The sequence below is a fragment of the Saccostrea cucullata genome, unplaced genomic scaffold (genome assembly GCF_032062105.1).
Source record: "Saccostrea cucullata isolate Sc308-1 unplaced genomic scaffold, CSIRO_AGI_Scuc_v1 ctg1674, whole genome shotgun sequence".
Taxonomy (NCBI): Eukaryota; Metazoa; Mollusca; class Bivalvia; order Ostreida; family Ostreidae; genus Saccostrea; species Saccostrea cuccullata.
The window spans coordinates 59,120-74,456 of record NW_026938992.1 but is presented as its reverse complement, the minus strand read 5'-3'; positions in this window follow the sequence as shown (position 1 = coordinate 74,456).

The following is a 15,337-nucleotide window of genomic DNA, read 5'->3' as shown; positions in this document are numbered from 1 at the left end:
GCTCCTCATCAATAACAATAGTACAAATTCGCCTGGCCATATTGAATGGGATGTTTCGTTTAGTATGGGAGGGATGACATGAGTTGAAAATCAAATATTGATGGGAGTCTGTGCTCTTGTAATAGAGATCCGTTATGATTTTCCTTCCCTCTTTTATAATAAGAATGTCTAAAAATGGCAATCTGTCTTCGCTGATTTCCATTGTAAAATGCATACTTTCATGGAGCCGATTTAGAATGCTGTTAAACTGTTGTAGATCTTGTAGAGATTTTGTCCAAAAAATAAAACAGTCATCTAAGTAACGTTTCCAGTTTCTTTCAATGTATGTACCAAAATCCTCTCCAAAAAATGTTTTGCATTCTGAAAAAAGTATATATATATATATATTGAAACAGAAAAAAATCCACAGTGCTCGGTAGTTTACAGGTAACTCTTTTTTAAAAAAGAAACACGAAAACCTTTAGTTTAGCTTAAGCGCTTTCATTTCAAATCTTCAGAAGCTTTATAATACGTAACATAGCAACATAACGTCATAATAAGCGGAACATTACATACAAACGTCTATTGTGACGTCATAGTCAAACTTTGCGGGAAAACTGTAGAATGAAAATAATAAATACAATTTTTACAACGATTATGCTCAATTGTTCAGTCTAGGTTTGAACTCATGTATAAAATGTTTTTCTTTCTCACGTCTCTGAATATCACTTTCACATGAAAGTTTGTAAAAAGGAAATAAAGTGAATTGTTTATTTCCACAAGTATCCAAATGTTCACTCAGAGGGATTTGCCGATATTCCGGAGAGTTAATATGTTGTCGGTGGACACGCACCCGGGCACGCAATTGATTGCTCGTTTCCCCGATATAACATTCTTGGCATCCAGTACACCTTATTACATATATTACATTTTTAGTGGCACAAGACATGTTTGCATTGACTGTGAATTGTCTTCCATTAAAGTCATAAGTTGATCCTTCCATTATATGTGTACACGTCCCGCAACGCGCGTCTTCACACTTAGTCACTTTGTAACTATTCTTAAAATGGGACGAACACAGAATTCTTCTAAGATTTTTGGGCTGTCTTCTGCTGTTAATAAATTTTACATCTCTATATATTTGTTGTGTTGACCGGTCCGTTTTCAGAACGTTGTTAAGTTGGTGTACTACGGAGGTCAAATTATGATTCCTTGGATTGTAGGTATGCACAAATGGAATTATATCCGTTTTATTTTCCTGGGTATTTGTAGACAGTAATTCTGACCGTTCATATCCTTTGGCTTTCAATATCCCGTTATCTATCAGGTTTTGAGGATATCCCTGTTTTAAAAGGTATAACTTGAGTTCTTTCAGTCGGATATCTCGGCCTCGGGAGATATAACTGCTAAGGAGAAAGACTATCTCACAAACTTTGAAACAAAAGAGAGTCAATTTTATGGATTACCAAAAGTACACAAGTCATCAGAAATCAAAAACGCCATACAGGCTCAGAGAGGAGAATATATTTGCTGTCTAAATCCCGAAGATCTCTCTTTTCGGCCAATCGTAGGGGGGCCTAATTGTTCAACTCAAAGACTGAGTCACTTGTTAGACATTTTATTAAAGCCTTATTGTGAAAAGGTTCCTAGTTTTATAAGAGATGATATAGATTTTATCAACCACCTACCAGAACATATTCAACCTAATACGAAACTCGTGTCATTCGACGTCGTGAATTTATACACAAATATACCCGTGGACTTGGGTATAAAAGCGGTTAAATACTGGATTGATAGATACCCAAACTTACTACAGGATCGTTTTGAGCAAGAATTCATCTTAGAAGGATTAAGAATTATACTTCAAAACAATACATTTGCCTTCGGAATAGAGCATTTTATTCAAACCAAAGGAACAGCGATGGGAACAAAAGTGGCTCCCACGTATGCCACCTTAACTTTGGGATACCTCGAGCAAAAACTCCATCAACGACTTGTCACTCTATGGGGAGAAGAGGACGCTGAAGCTATAACATCAAAGTGGAAACGATTTTTAGATGACTGCTTCATTCTGTGGAATGACAACATTGAGAGATTATCAATTTTCCACCAATTATTAAACGACTTAGATTCCAACATTAAATTTACCATGGAAAGCAGCGATATGGAATTACCTTTCCTTGACGTTCTTGTCATTAAAGAAGATACCAAACTTTCAACGGATATTTTCTACAAATCAACTGACACCCACCAGTATTTACATTTTGGATCCTGTCAACCTCATCACACAAAAACAGCAATTCCATACAATCTGGCTAGACGTTTATGTGCTATCGTTAGTGACGAAAACACCAGAGATATCCGACTGAAAGAACTCAAGTTATACCTTTTAAAACAGGGATATCCTCAAAACCTGATAGATAACGGGATATTGAAAGCCAAAGGATATGAACGGTCAGAATTACTGTCTACAAATACCCAGGAAAATAAAACGGATATAATTCCATTTGTGCATACCCACAATCCAAGGAATCATAATTTGACCTCCGTAGTACACCAACTTAACAACGTTCTGAAAACGGACCGGTCAACACAACAAATATATAGAGATGTAAAATTTATTAACAGCAGAAGACAGCCCAAAAATCTTAGAAGAATTCTGTGTTCGTCCCATTTTAAGAATAGTTACAAAGTGACTAAGTGTGAAGACGCGCGTTGCGGGACGTGTACACATATAATGGAAGGATCAACTTATGACTTTAATGGAAGACAATTCACAGTCAATGCAAACATGTCTTGTGCCACTAAAAATGTAATATATGTAATAAGGTGTACTGGATGCCAAGAATGTTATATCGGGGAAACAAGCAATCAATTGCGTGCCCGGGTGCGTGTCCACCGACAACATATTAACTCTCCGGAATATCGGCAAATCCCTCTGAGTGAACATTTGTATACTTGTGGAAATAAACAATTCACTATATTTCCTTTTTTCAAACTTTGAAGTGAAAGTGATATTCAGAGACGTGAGAAAGAAAAACATTTTATACATGTGTTCAAACCTAGACTGAACAATTGAGCATAATCGTTGTAAAAATTGTATTATTTTCATTCTACAGTTTTCCAGCAAAGTTTGACTATGACGTCACCATAGACGTTTGTATGTAATGTTCCGCTTATTATGACGTTATGTTGCTATGTTACGTATTATAAAGCTTCTGAAGATTTGAAATGAAAGCGCTTAAGCTAAACTAAAGGTTTTCGCGTTTCTTTTTTAAAAAGATTTACCTATATATATATATATATATATATATATATATATATATATATATATATATATATATATATATATATATATATATATATATTTATTTATTTTCAATGAATTGATATCAAGATTATCTTGACCACAATAAGAAGTAAATAATAATTTTAACTTATCATTCTATGATGTGTTGCTAAGGAGAAATTGCTATTACCATGGAGATATGAAATTGTAAAATTATCCCTTATTTACATGAAAATCTCAAAAATTTAATTTCTTGTAAAAATTGTTTTCAGAATTTAAAAATAAAAAGTTATGTGGTGTATGTTTTCGGGATTTTACATATTTTCTCTTTTTATTCATAAAAACATCCATTTTTTTTGATAGGCAACGGATAGGAAGTTAAAAAAATTATACGCTTCTGAATTCAAATTCTAAAAGATCAAGTCCTCTGCTTTTACATTTTATACGCACGATGTCTGTATCAGGTCCATCATTTGAGTAATTCGACACCGAAAAATTCCAAAATCAAGGAAATTGCTGAGTCAGCAAAAAAGGAAAAACATGTATATATACCCATATCTATCATACAAATATCTTAAATCTTATTTCTATGTTTTTTATTGTGAAAGCACTTAAGATGTTTATCTTGAGAATAAAAGCAATAAAAAAGAAATATCCATATTAATTACATTTAATTAGTACCCCAAAGATAAGGAATTTTTTCGTCCATCCAAGCTGAAAATTGGCTGGTTGCTAAGGAAATTTCTTTACCCACGTTTCTATAGTAACCATGAACCAAAACATTTTTTATTTTATATACATGGTTCATAGTGCAAGGGAAATCTATGTGTGGAAAATCATCAAATTCTGAGAACCCTCATATATCACCCTTTGCATGATTTTTACACGGAGCTGTACTTAATTAATAAATTAAGAAAAAAAACAAGGGAAATGCTTATTTTACAAATAACATTCCGATAAAAACTTACAAAACGAAATTTACACGATTCTAAACGCACGTTCTCGCACGATTAAAAACGCACACTATTGAATCTGCTATACGAACGATCTCGCACGTAACATGAACGATCACTCACGATACACGAACGATTCTACACGATTGGTTTGTCAACAATAACGTTCCAGCCACTGTATGAACAACCCATTCTTTGGTTTAATCATAGGTAATATAAAAGGTGCCAGAAATCCTTCGGACCTTGATCCGAAATGGGACATTCACAGATATAACGAAGTTGAGGAAAACGATACACAAGACTTGGTAGAAGGTTTAGGTGTACAGACAAGAAGTCAAGTACAGAAGGAGAAGGAAAAGTACAAAACATTAAAGGTAACTAGCATCACTGACAATTCACTTCAGTAGATGATATGATAGTTGCACAAAATGAGGACGCTACACTGGATAAGTATCAGGAATGCGCAAAGACAGGTGTTAGGAAGTTCACAGGACAACAGAATGTGTCTTGGTTTGTCATTGAAGATGGTCTTTTGTTCCGATATTTTCAGTCTCCGAAAGTTAGTAGCAATAACATTTTCAAACAGTTTGTTGTTCCCTCACCAAACCATATCACAGTTATGAAACTTGCACATGATTGTGTACTGTCTGAAAACTTAGGAATAAGAAAGACAGCAGATAGGGTATTGTCTAACTTTTATTGGCCAGGTGTACACGGTGATGTAGGAAGATATTTGTCAGCAAACCGTACCCAAAGGTAAGATCTTCCCAGTTCCATTAGAGTCTATGCCCCTCATTGAAACTCCTTATGAGCGAGTTGCTGTAGATCTGATTGGTCCAATTTTTTTTCTTTATTTTTTTTTCACATCTCTTTTTACAATATCAGACATTGAATTAATACATGATGTTTTTTTTAATAGAAAGAGGTAGAAGGAAGAATAAAGGAAAGCAAGTGAGAGAGAGAGAGAGAGAGAGAGAGAGAGAGAGAGAGAGAGAGAGAGAGAGAGAGAGAGAGAGAGTGAAAGAGAGTTTAGTAGAAAAGTTGGTTCCATCTGTTCCACTGGGCATCAAATTTTTCTTTTTCACTATTTCTATAAGATATAAATTTGTGTGGTTCATCATAAAACTTCATTTGTGATATTGCAGCACATAAATTCAAAGGTTTCTTAGTACATCTTGATGTGTAAACATAATATTTCAACCAAAGGATAAAAGTATTTTGAATATCAGTATTATTTTCAATGTAACCTAAAATAGAAGATCTTTTCGTAATATTGATGATTAGACCAGTCTTATCTTCAAGGAAATTTACAAATTCTTCTAGAAATAATTGTGTATAATCACATTCCCATAAAAGGTGTTCTATTGTTTCCTCTTCTGAGTGGCAAAAATTGCAGTATTTAGAGTCATTTTTGTTAATTTTGAATAAAAATGAATTTGTTGCTAAAATTCTGTTTATAATTCTATATTGAAACCATTGGATTTTACAGTCTTTTGTCACTCTTTGAAGAGTATTTTGTGGAATTTTTTTCCATTCTTTATTGTCAATCTGTAAAATCTCACTCCACTTTGTTTTACCTGTTGACACAGAAGAGTTATGATTAAGAATTTCATAAAAACATTTGGATTTGTGACATTTCAGCACTTTGTAAATATTTCTCGTAACTAATGGGTTTTCTAGCTTTTTAATAGGTATATCAATGCCAGAATATTTTATCCAAGACTTCATAGCATGAATAGTACTACTATATTCTAAAAAAAAATTATCTTAATCATGGGATAGGTATTACAAAAAGATTCAAAACTTAGAAAAGAACCATCTTCATTAATGATATCATTAACTCTTCTAATGCTCCTGTTAAACATTTGTTTATTATAAAAGGGTTTCCCCCCAATACGAATCATTGTGTAGTAAAACAAAGGTCAGTCATCAGCAACCTCAGATACCATCTCATGATTTTGTAGTATTATCCAGGATTTGAAAACATCTATCCAAAATTTATTTTTCAAAGTCTTCAGATAGGTTGTGACATAATCAATTCCACAGTTTATAAATTTGTCTAAGTTGAAATTTGGAATGAGATGTTCCAAACCCCTATTTGTAAAAATGAGCTGCTTTTTCCAAAATAATTTTATAGAAGATATAAAAGACTTTCGGTTTAACATTTTCAATCCCCCATCTTCATAATTTTTAATAATAACTTGTTTTTTAATCCTATGAATTGAATTATTTCATAGAAATGAGAAGAATATTTTATCTAATTCTTTGCAGTATGATTCAGTGGGATTTGGTATTGACATTAAAATGTGATTAAATAAAGGTAAAACTAATGTCTTAATGACTGTAATTTTCCCTATTGGAGTTAGGTACCTTTTCTCTCATTGTTTAAGTATTGATTTAATCTGTACTAGCTTGGGATCATAATTTAAATGTAGTAACTTATCCAATTCGACATCAAAATGTATTCCTAGAAGAGTAAATCTAGTAGTTCCCCATTTAAGATTGTAGTTTGGCAGTAGTATTTCATTGCTAAACTTTTTGGAGCCTATCTATACTATATGAGTTTTGGCATAATTAATGTGTAACCCAGACATTTCTGAAAAACTCTTTAGTGTTTTTAATGTTTTCGTAAGGGAGTCTGTACTACCATCAAGAATAAGTGAAGTGTCATCAGCTAATTGAGAAATCTTTTTTTCAATATTGTTCACAGTTATTCCTTCAATATTTTTGTTTAATCTAATTTGGATTGCTAGTATTTCTGCACATATAATGAATATATAAGGGGACAATGGGTCTGGATGTTAATTCTATCAGAAAGATTACCACCTTGATTTATTGCAGATGTAATGTCCGTATTAAAAAGTGACACCCAATTCCTAATTGAGGGGCCAAAGTTAAAAAAATTAAGTGCTCCTTGAATAAAATTCCAAGACAAAGTATCAAAGGTTTTTTTTTCAAAATCAATAAGTAATAATAACCCAGGTATATTTTCTTCTTCTGTATAATGCATTATATCATAAAGTAATCTTGTATTTTCACCTATATATCTATTAGAGATGAAAGCTGTTTTGATCTTTGTTAATAATTTTGTCAAGGTATCTTTTAACTCTATTTGCAATAGTGCCCGAAGCAATTTTATAGATAGTATTTAACAAACTTATTGGTCTCCAATTCTTTAAGTATTGTCTTAGCTTATCACCTTTTGGTAAAAGTGTAATAATGCCATGTCTTTGTGTAATAGAGAGACTTCCACTCTTATAACTGTAATTTATAGATCTAACTAAAAAGGGACCAATATATTTCCAAAACATCTTAAAAAATTCAGCAGAAAAACCATCAGACCCTGGAGATTTATTAGATTTCATTTTGTAGAGTGTTTCTGAGGCTTCTTCCAAAGTAATTTCACCTTCTATAGATTCTGTCTCTTTACTGGAAAGCTTTGGTATTTCTTCATTATTTAAGTCATTGAATAGATCAGTATTTGGGTGTACTGTACTGGTTTTATATAGTTGTTCATAAAATAATTTTGCTTCCTTTAAGATTTCTGATTGATCATTAATAGTATTACCATTATTATCCTCCAATCTAGGTATGATCTTACTAGTAAAATTTCTAGATTTTAATGCGCAAAAATAGTGTGATGGTTTTTCGCCGTCTTCAACCCATTTTGCTCTACTCCTGATATAAGTACCTCGCAATTTATGCTTTCTAATGTTCTCCAATTCTTGCTTTTTACTATATAGTTCATCAATATTACTTTCACAAACATTTTCTTCTAATAACTTAATACTTTCTATTAAATCTTTCACTTTGTTTTCTCTTTTCTTTTTGGCATATGATGCATATGAAATAGTTTTACCTCTTATCTCTAAAAGCAGAGTTTCTAAAAATAGCTGATCATCAACAGTGAAATAAAAATTGGTATCTGGAATATTATCTTTGTTGTCAAAGTTATATACTGGGATTGCATACTGTTTAAAACTTAATTGAAATCACCACACAAAATTATATTTTTACACTGCATATCATCAATACAGTTTTGTAAATTTTCAAAGAAAAGTGGTGTATCATTATTTGGACCATAAATGTTGCATCCCAATACTTCATGGCCCTCTACACATGCTTTAAGTAAAATAAAATTTCCATCAAAGTCGCCCTTTTCTGTTAGAGGTTCAAAATCAAAGCTGTTGTTAACTAGAATGGCCACTCCCCTAGAGTTTGTAGAGTATGAGCTGAAAAAGCACTGGTAATCCCATAAATCTCTTACTTCGTTTTCAATAACACATGAAAAATGTGTATCTTGCAAACAGTAAATGTTATAATTTAAGGCTCTTAAGTAATTAAAAACATCCTTGCGCTTTGCAATATCACCTTAACCTTGACAGTTTACGCAAGTGAGTTAAGGCTAAATATGGATATTTCTATGCAAATGAGCTAATAAAAATTCATAAGTTGTATATTTTATGTTCAGAGAAAGTTCAAATTGATTTTCTAATACATACTAAGTACCCACAGTTTATCAATGCAAGTGCACATTATGACGTCATATCATGACGTCATTGTTCTCTCCCATTCAAGGTAATAAATCACATCAACAAAATCACGTCGGCGCAAGGGCATATCCTATCTCGATTAAAATAAATAATGTATAATATTAAAGAGAATATTGTTAAAATTGATAAATTGCTGCCCAAATCCTGTGAACTTTCTAAATCGATAAAAATTTTAGGAAACTTACACTGGACCGTGTATTCTTACACTGTTTAAACTTAAAACTGCAAGAATAGTAACTAAACAATTGCAGTGCCGACATTTGTGCAGCAATATCTTAAATCCTTGGAATATCCCACCTCTTTTCCTACCTTGTTTTTGTAAAACAAAATAAGGTATGCCCTTGCGCCGAAGCGATTTTGTTGATGTTTCTTATAAACTTGTGTAGTAGAGGTCGATGACGTCATAATATGACGTCATAAAGTGTACTGGATATCGCATGTCGTGGGTACATGTACCAAGAATGTATAAGAAAAGTCTTAACATGTTCTGTGCGTTATGTAGAGCAATTATGGAATTTAATTAGATATTTTGCATGGAAACCTCCATAAGTAGCCTTAACTCACTTGCGTACTGAAATAATTTTAACCATTTGAAAAACGCTTACAAGTTGATACCCACCGGACCAATGGACACGAGCAGTCGTAACTCATGATGAAAGAAAGAAAGAGGAAAGTAAGAGCTACAATATAACAATAATAGATAATAAATTAAATTATTGCAGTTAAAAAAAAGTTCAAATGTAAACCAAGCTGACTACCGTGATAGTTGTGTTGTGAGTCATTGTTTGGAATTTGTATTTGTAACGCGAGTTATGACCGGAAACGCATTCGGGTAGCTAATGGCGGAGAGGTATGGTAAGAGTTTTTAATCCCGGATTTTTTTTTCACCTTATGGTCAATATCGTCAAGGATGTCGAATTTCAAATGTTTGTCCTTTACTTTTGCATATACAGATCCATTAAAGTACCAAGCAGAGGTAACACCTTCATTATCTAACAATCGTGCGATCAGTTCACTATTTTCCTTCGTGACATCGTCCCCCAGTCGAACATTTCCAGGAGCTTCTTTGACCTCCGATCGATGCCGCATGATGTGTGCCTTTTTGTCGTTGTTCTTCATTTCATCAGAATAGGCTTTGGAGCATTGGTTTTGGATCCTGGGATCCGATGTATCGCAACTATATCGTTTTCATCAAGTTCAACTCCCGCCTTCTCCATTAATGTGGATTTGACAACCTCAATGATGTCCTCATCTTTGGTCTCTTTAACACTGTAGATTTTGATGTTATTTTTTCGACTGTATTGTTCGTTATAATTTGATTTTAACGTGGCAAATTGCGCTAAATCTCTCTCACTTCATTCAGTTCCTTCCCAAGATTTCTTGTGTTTTTATTTGCCTCACACACTTTTTCTCTCAAAGTTTCATTCTCCATTCTAAGTTTATCAACGTCCTGTGATAGTGCGCTAATTTTTTTCGTTTAACTGGATTTCTCTCTTTTTTGCTTTTTCTTCATGGTTCTATAACAATCCTTTCACAATATTTGTTACCATGGTTTCAAGATCACACGTTTTTAATGTATTTTGTAAACATTCTTTGATTTCTTGCAGATCGTTTTTTATCGAAGCCAGTGTTGGGTCAGCTGTTTCCAGCTTATCAGTCCCAGCTTTATTTCTTTCCGAACCTTTCCTGGTAGTTGACAAGATCTGATTAATTTACAATAAACGCTAGCGTTATGGTTACTCTGTCTATGATACACAAAAGACACGCAATCACACAGGCTACGGTGAATCGAGAATCTCGGTGTTTTAAGATCACTAAAAGAGGTTATAACAGTGGTAAACAGTACTCAAGACAAATGAATGGAAATATACTCCTTTTCCTCAAGTATCAAATAGGAAGGACTGGTCTTAAATTCTTTACGACGTAAATGTCCTCCGTAACGAATTAAAGCACACTGCTTAAAATTCAAGTGTCATAACAATCACTATTCAGCTATATTTCCCCAAACTTGCGCTCACGAAGATCTAGCGTCTACCTCAAGTGCGCCATCTTGGAATCCTCTGGTCCAATTTTTCCAGCAACAGATCGTGGGAACAGGTATGTACTCAGTATGGTAGACTATAGTACAAGATACCCTGAAGCCGTCGCACTGAAAGGCATTGAGACGGAACGTGTTGCTGAGGCATTGTTTGAATTCTTCACTAGACTTCGTATTCCTAAGGAAATTTTATCAGATATGGAAACCCAGTTTACGTCTAACCTTAGGAAAGAGGTAGGTCGTTTACTTTCCATTACACAACTTACAACTACTCCGTACCATCCTGCCTGCAATGGTTTAGTTGAAAAGTTTAATGGAACGCTTAAACAAATGCTCAGACGTATGGCTGCTGAAACACCAAAGGATTGGGACAGGTATATAGCACCTTTATTATTCACATACCGTGAAGTTCCTCAAGAGAGCATGGGTTTTTCACCATTTGAATTATTATATGGTAGATCAGTCCTTGGACCGATGGCAGTTCTACGAGAGATGTGGACGAAGGAATTAAAAGACCCAGAACACCCCTACTAATGTTATTGTGATTTAAATTCAAGACACGTGGGTTAGGCTTACCTATTCAAAGGTTATAGGGTAGAACCGGTTTTATAAATAAAATTGGCAGTAAACAGGAAATTGCTATAGTCTGTTTCTTCTGAAAACATGTCTTGTGAAAAATGTGTTTCCAGACCTTTCTGAAAGACTTTCATAATTTTCAACAGAAATGGGTGGCTAAAGGTGGGGGGGGGGGGGAGTTAGATAAACATTAATACATGTACATCTTATCATAGTTTAGTGCAAAAATTACAGCTCAATAGCCAGCGATACATTAGTAAAAAAATATGTATAATATCATCTACACTAAAGTATCTTCATTTGCCTTATATGGCTATTTCTATTAATGCGCACAGAGGATCTTACCACGAGCAACTGACCAATTGACCAACTGACCAATTGTTGAATGAATACGTTTACGCCAAATACATGTTACTTCGAACACGTGGTTCAGGTCAATCTATGATCATGTCAATTGAGTGCAAAATAAAAAAAAAATGTTCTTATGAACAAAATGCAAACATAAGAAACTGTGAAAGATATCATGGGGCTTACGGGCCTTTTTAATTTGTTGTTAACTAAAGAAAAGTATGTTTATAAAATGTATACGTTGTTAGTGTCAAGTTCAGAACTCCAGCACTTCAAGGGTAAGGAAAACGAACAGCTTCTCGCATGCATTTAAATGGACAAAACATTTTTTACATAACTACACTCATGATCACGTGTGTTCATCAGGGAATCTACCTGACAATTGTATTCACCGATAGTACAATAAAGGAATTTATCAAGCGTAAAATTCCTGTCTAGTATTCGTAGTAACCCATAATGCAATTCTCATTCAGCTGATTTGTCAGTTAAAGTCAAATTGGTGCCTCATTTGCAAATCTGACGCCAAAAAATATAGTCCGGGTTCCCATGCAAAATATTTGTCTTAAAAGGAATTTTAATTATGACAGCAGAAAATTGTATTATAGAGAATACTTAATATATTTTAAACTTGAATGAATTCAAGAGATATCGATTGAAGTACATCTCTACAGAATGATATTATGAGGTGGTGAAAACTAAAACGCAACAATAACTTTTCTGTTTACCATGTCTCCACGTGCTAGTCACTTCCTAACCACATTTCCTTGAATAATTTACCCTATCTCGCTGAAGTCTCGCTAACTCTCGCCAGAGCCACTGTCAGAGGTACTCTGAATTCATCGGGTTTTATAATTTGCAGAATACCGAAAAAAGAAAAGGTTCCGAACACATTAGTAGGGGTGCAGAAGTCAAGAGCACTTATCAGTATGTCATCGACTTGAAAGAGCGTTTAGAAGAGACATGTGAATTATCTAGGAAGTCCTTACAGAAGTCCAGTCAGCGCTACAAGAAATATTACGATCGGAAAACAAGGATACGTTCATTCAACGTTCAGGACAAGGTATTAATTCTCCTTCCGACGGACAACAACTAGCTACTCATGCAATTGAAGGGTCAATTTACCATTGTTTCCAAATGTGGAATGGCTGACTACAAAGTAGATGTTAAGGGTAAGATCAAGACTTTCCATGCGAACCTTTTGAAGAAGTATGTTGAAAGAGAGGTAAATACACCCGAAGTTCTTAGTTCTTGTTCTGTCATAGAAGAAGAAATACGTCAAGGTGATGAAAATTCAGAATATAAGAGTTATATCCCTCTAGAGATACCGCCTTCCGAAGCCAAGGAAACATTTCAAGATGTGAATGTTGACACAGATCTGACTGAGCAGCAACAAGAGGATGTCAAAAAGGTTTTGTTGGAATTCAAAGATGTTTTGTCTGATTTACCAAATCTTACTCATTTGGCTCAGCATGAGATACATCTGACAACTACAGATCCTATTCACAACAAGCCGCATCAAATTCCATTTGCTCTACGTCATTCCGTTAGGGAAGAAATCAAGAAAATGATTGAAATGGACATCATAGAGCCGTCTGAATCCCCTAACGCCAGCTCAGTTGTTGTTGCAAAGAAAGCTGATGGTTCTAAGAGAATATGCATCGACTTTAGAAAGCTAAACAAGGTGACAGTGTTTGATGCCGAACTAATGCCCGATCCCGAGGAATTTTTTGCTAAAATTGGACAAAATAAGTATTTTACTAAAGTAGACCTTTGCAAGGGATATTGGCAAATTCCTATGAGGGATGAGGACAAAGACCTGACATCATTCGTTACCCCTGATGGTTTGTTTAAATTCAAAATAATGCCGTTTGATCTATCAAACGCAGCGGCGACGTTTAATCGCATGATGCATATTTTGTTGAAAGATTTGAAAGATACCGATAGTTTCATTGACGATATGTTAATTCATTCAGAAACGTGGGAATAACATTTGATGTCGATCAGGTATTTATTAGAAAGACTACGGTCAGGGAAACTGAATTCAAAACCTTCTAAATGTTTTGTAGGTTTTAGCTCACTTGATTTTTTAGGTCACTCAGTTGGAAATGGTGTAATGCGACCTAATAATTACAAACTCGAAGCAATCAAGAAAGCCCCTCGCCCTGAAACCAAAAAAAACCAGGTACGTTCTTTCTTGGGACTGATTGGTTATTACCGCAGGTTTGTTCCCAACTTCGCGGCAGTTGCTTGTCCTTTGACAGATTTGACTAAGAAAGGTATCCCAAATAAAGTCGAGTGGTGTGATGAACACGAGAGATCTTTCATGAATTTAAAGTCATTGCTTTTACACGCCCCAATACTTACACTCCCTGACTTTAACAAAGACTTCTTTCTCAGAACTGATGCTTCCGACAACGGAATAGGTGCTGTTTTGTTGCAGAAGCATGAGAAAATGTTCCATGTCGCATATGCCAGTAGAAAGTTGAATGAAAGAGAGAGGAATTTATTCTGTGATTGAGAAAGAGTGTATAGCTATTGTATGGGCTGTGAGAACATTTCAGGCATACTTGTACGGTAGGACATTTGTTCTGCAGAAAGATCATCAACCGTTGGTCTATCTGAAGAGATCAAAATTGTCAAATGGTAGGTTGATGCGCTGGGCTATCTTTTTGCAATCTTACAATTTTGTAGTTCATGCTATCAAACGTGTTGATAACGTGGGCGCAGATTTTTTGAGTCGTAATGTTTTGTAAATATTATTGGTTTGAATTTACTCTCAAAATATGGCTTCCAATTTTGAAGCTGAAAATGGGAGGTATTGTCACAATTTTCATTTAATTTCATTTTGTTGGTTATGGCGTACCATAATTTCATTCTCACCGTATAGTCGTTACGGATAGCTAGTCACGGCTGTCAGACCGGTTTGTACAATTTTGTCGACGTGTGAGTTGAGAGCAGGCCGTAGAAGTGAGAAGGTGTGTCCTTCATCATAGAGAAAATGTCGTAAGACCTGTGTGGTCGCGTAAATAGCTGTGTGCATTAGGCCTGAATGTTTTTTGAGTGTTCGTGAAGCTTTCCCGTGTGGACTGTAAAGTAAAGTTGAGAACTTTGGCAGCGGTGAGTTTGAACTGTATATTTTGTTGGCTAGGTGTTTTTATTATTTTTTTTTAAAGAAAAAGTTATTATTTCACAGTATTTTGTTAAGCATTATGTATACTAGATAATATAACCGACATATTCAGGTATTTCATATTAATACGTTTTATTTTACCGACTATGGAAACCCAGACTTTGAGATAATAATAATATTATAGGTGACCAGCAGTGTATGTGCGTGTTTGAGTAAGCAGGTGAACATAAAGGCATACTGACTTTCGAGGAAATCCTGTTTACAAGAGCGTTGAAGGCTACAGGGACTTGTGACTGTTGGACAGTGTCATAACCGTAATTCCATGGGTAACCAACGACTGTGTGTCCATGAACAGTATACGGTAACGTCTTGGGTCAATCTCTTTGGTCTCGACAGTCAGTGTCTCCGATTTTGAGTTTATTCGCACATTGCAATGAAACATTTCTTGGGTCTGGTATGAAGTTATTTTAG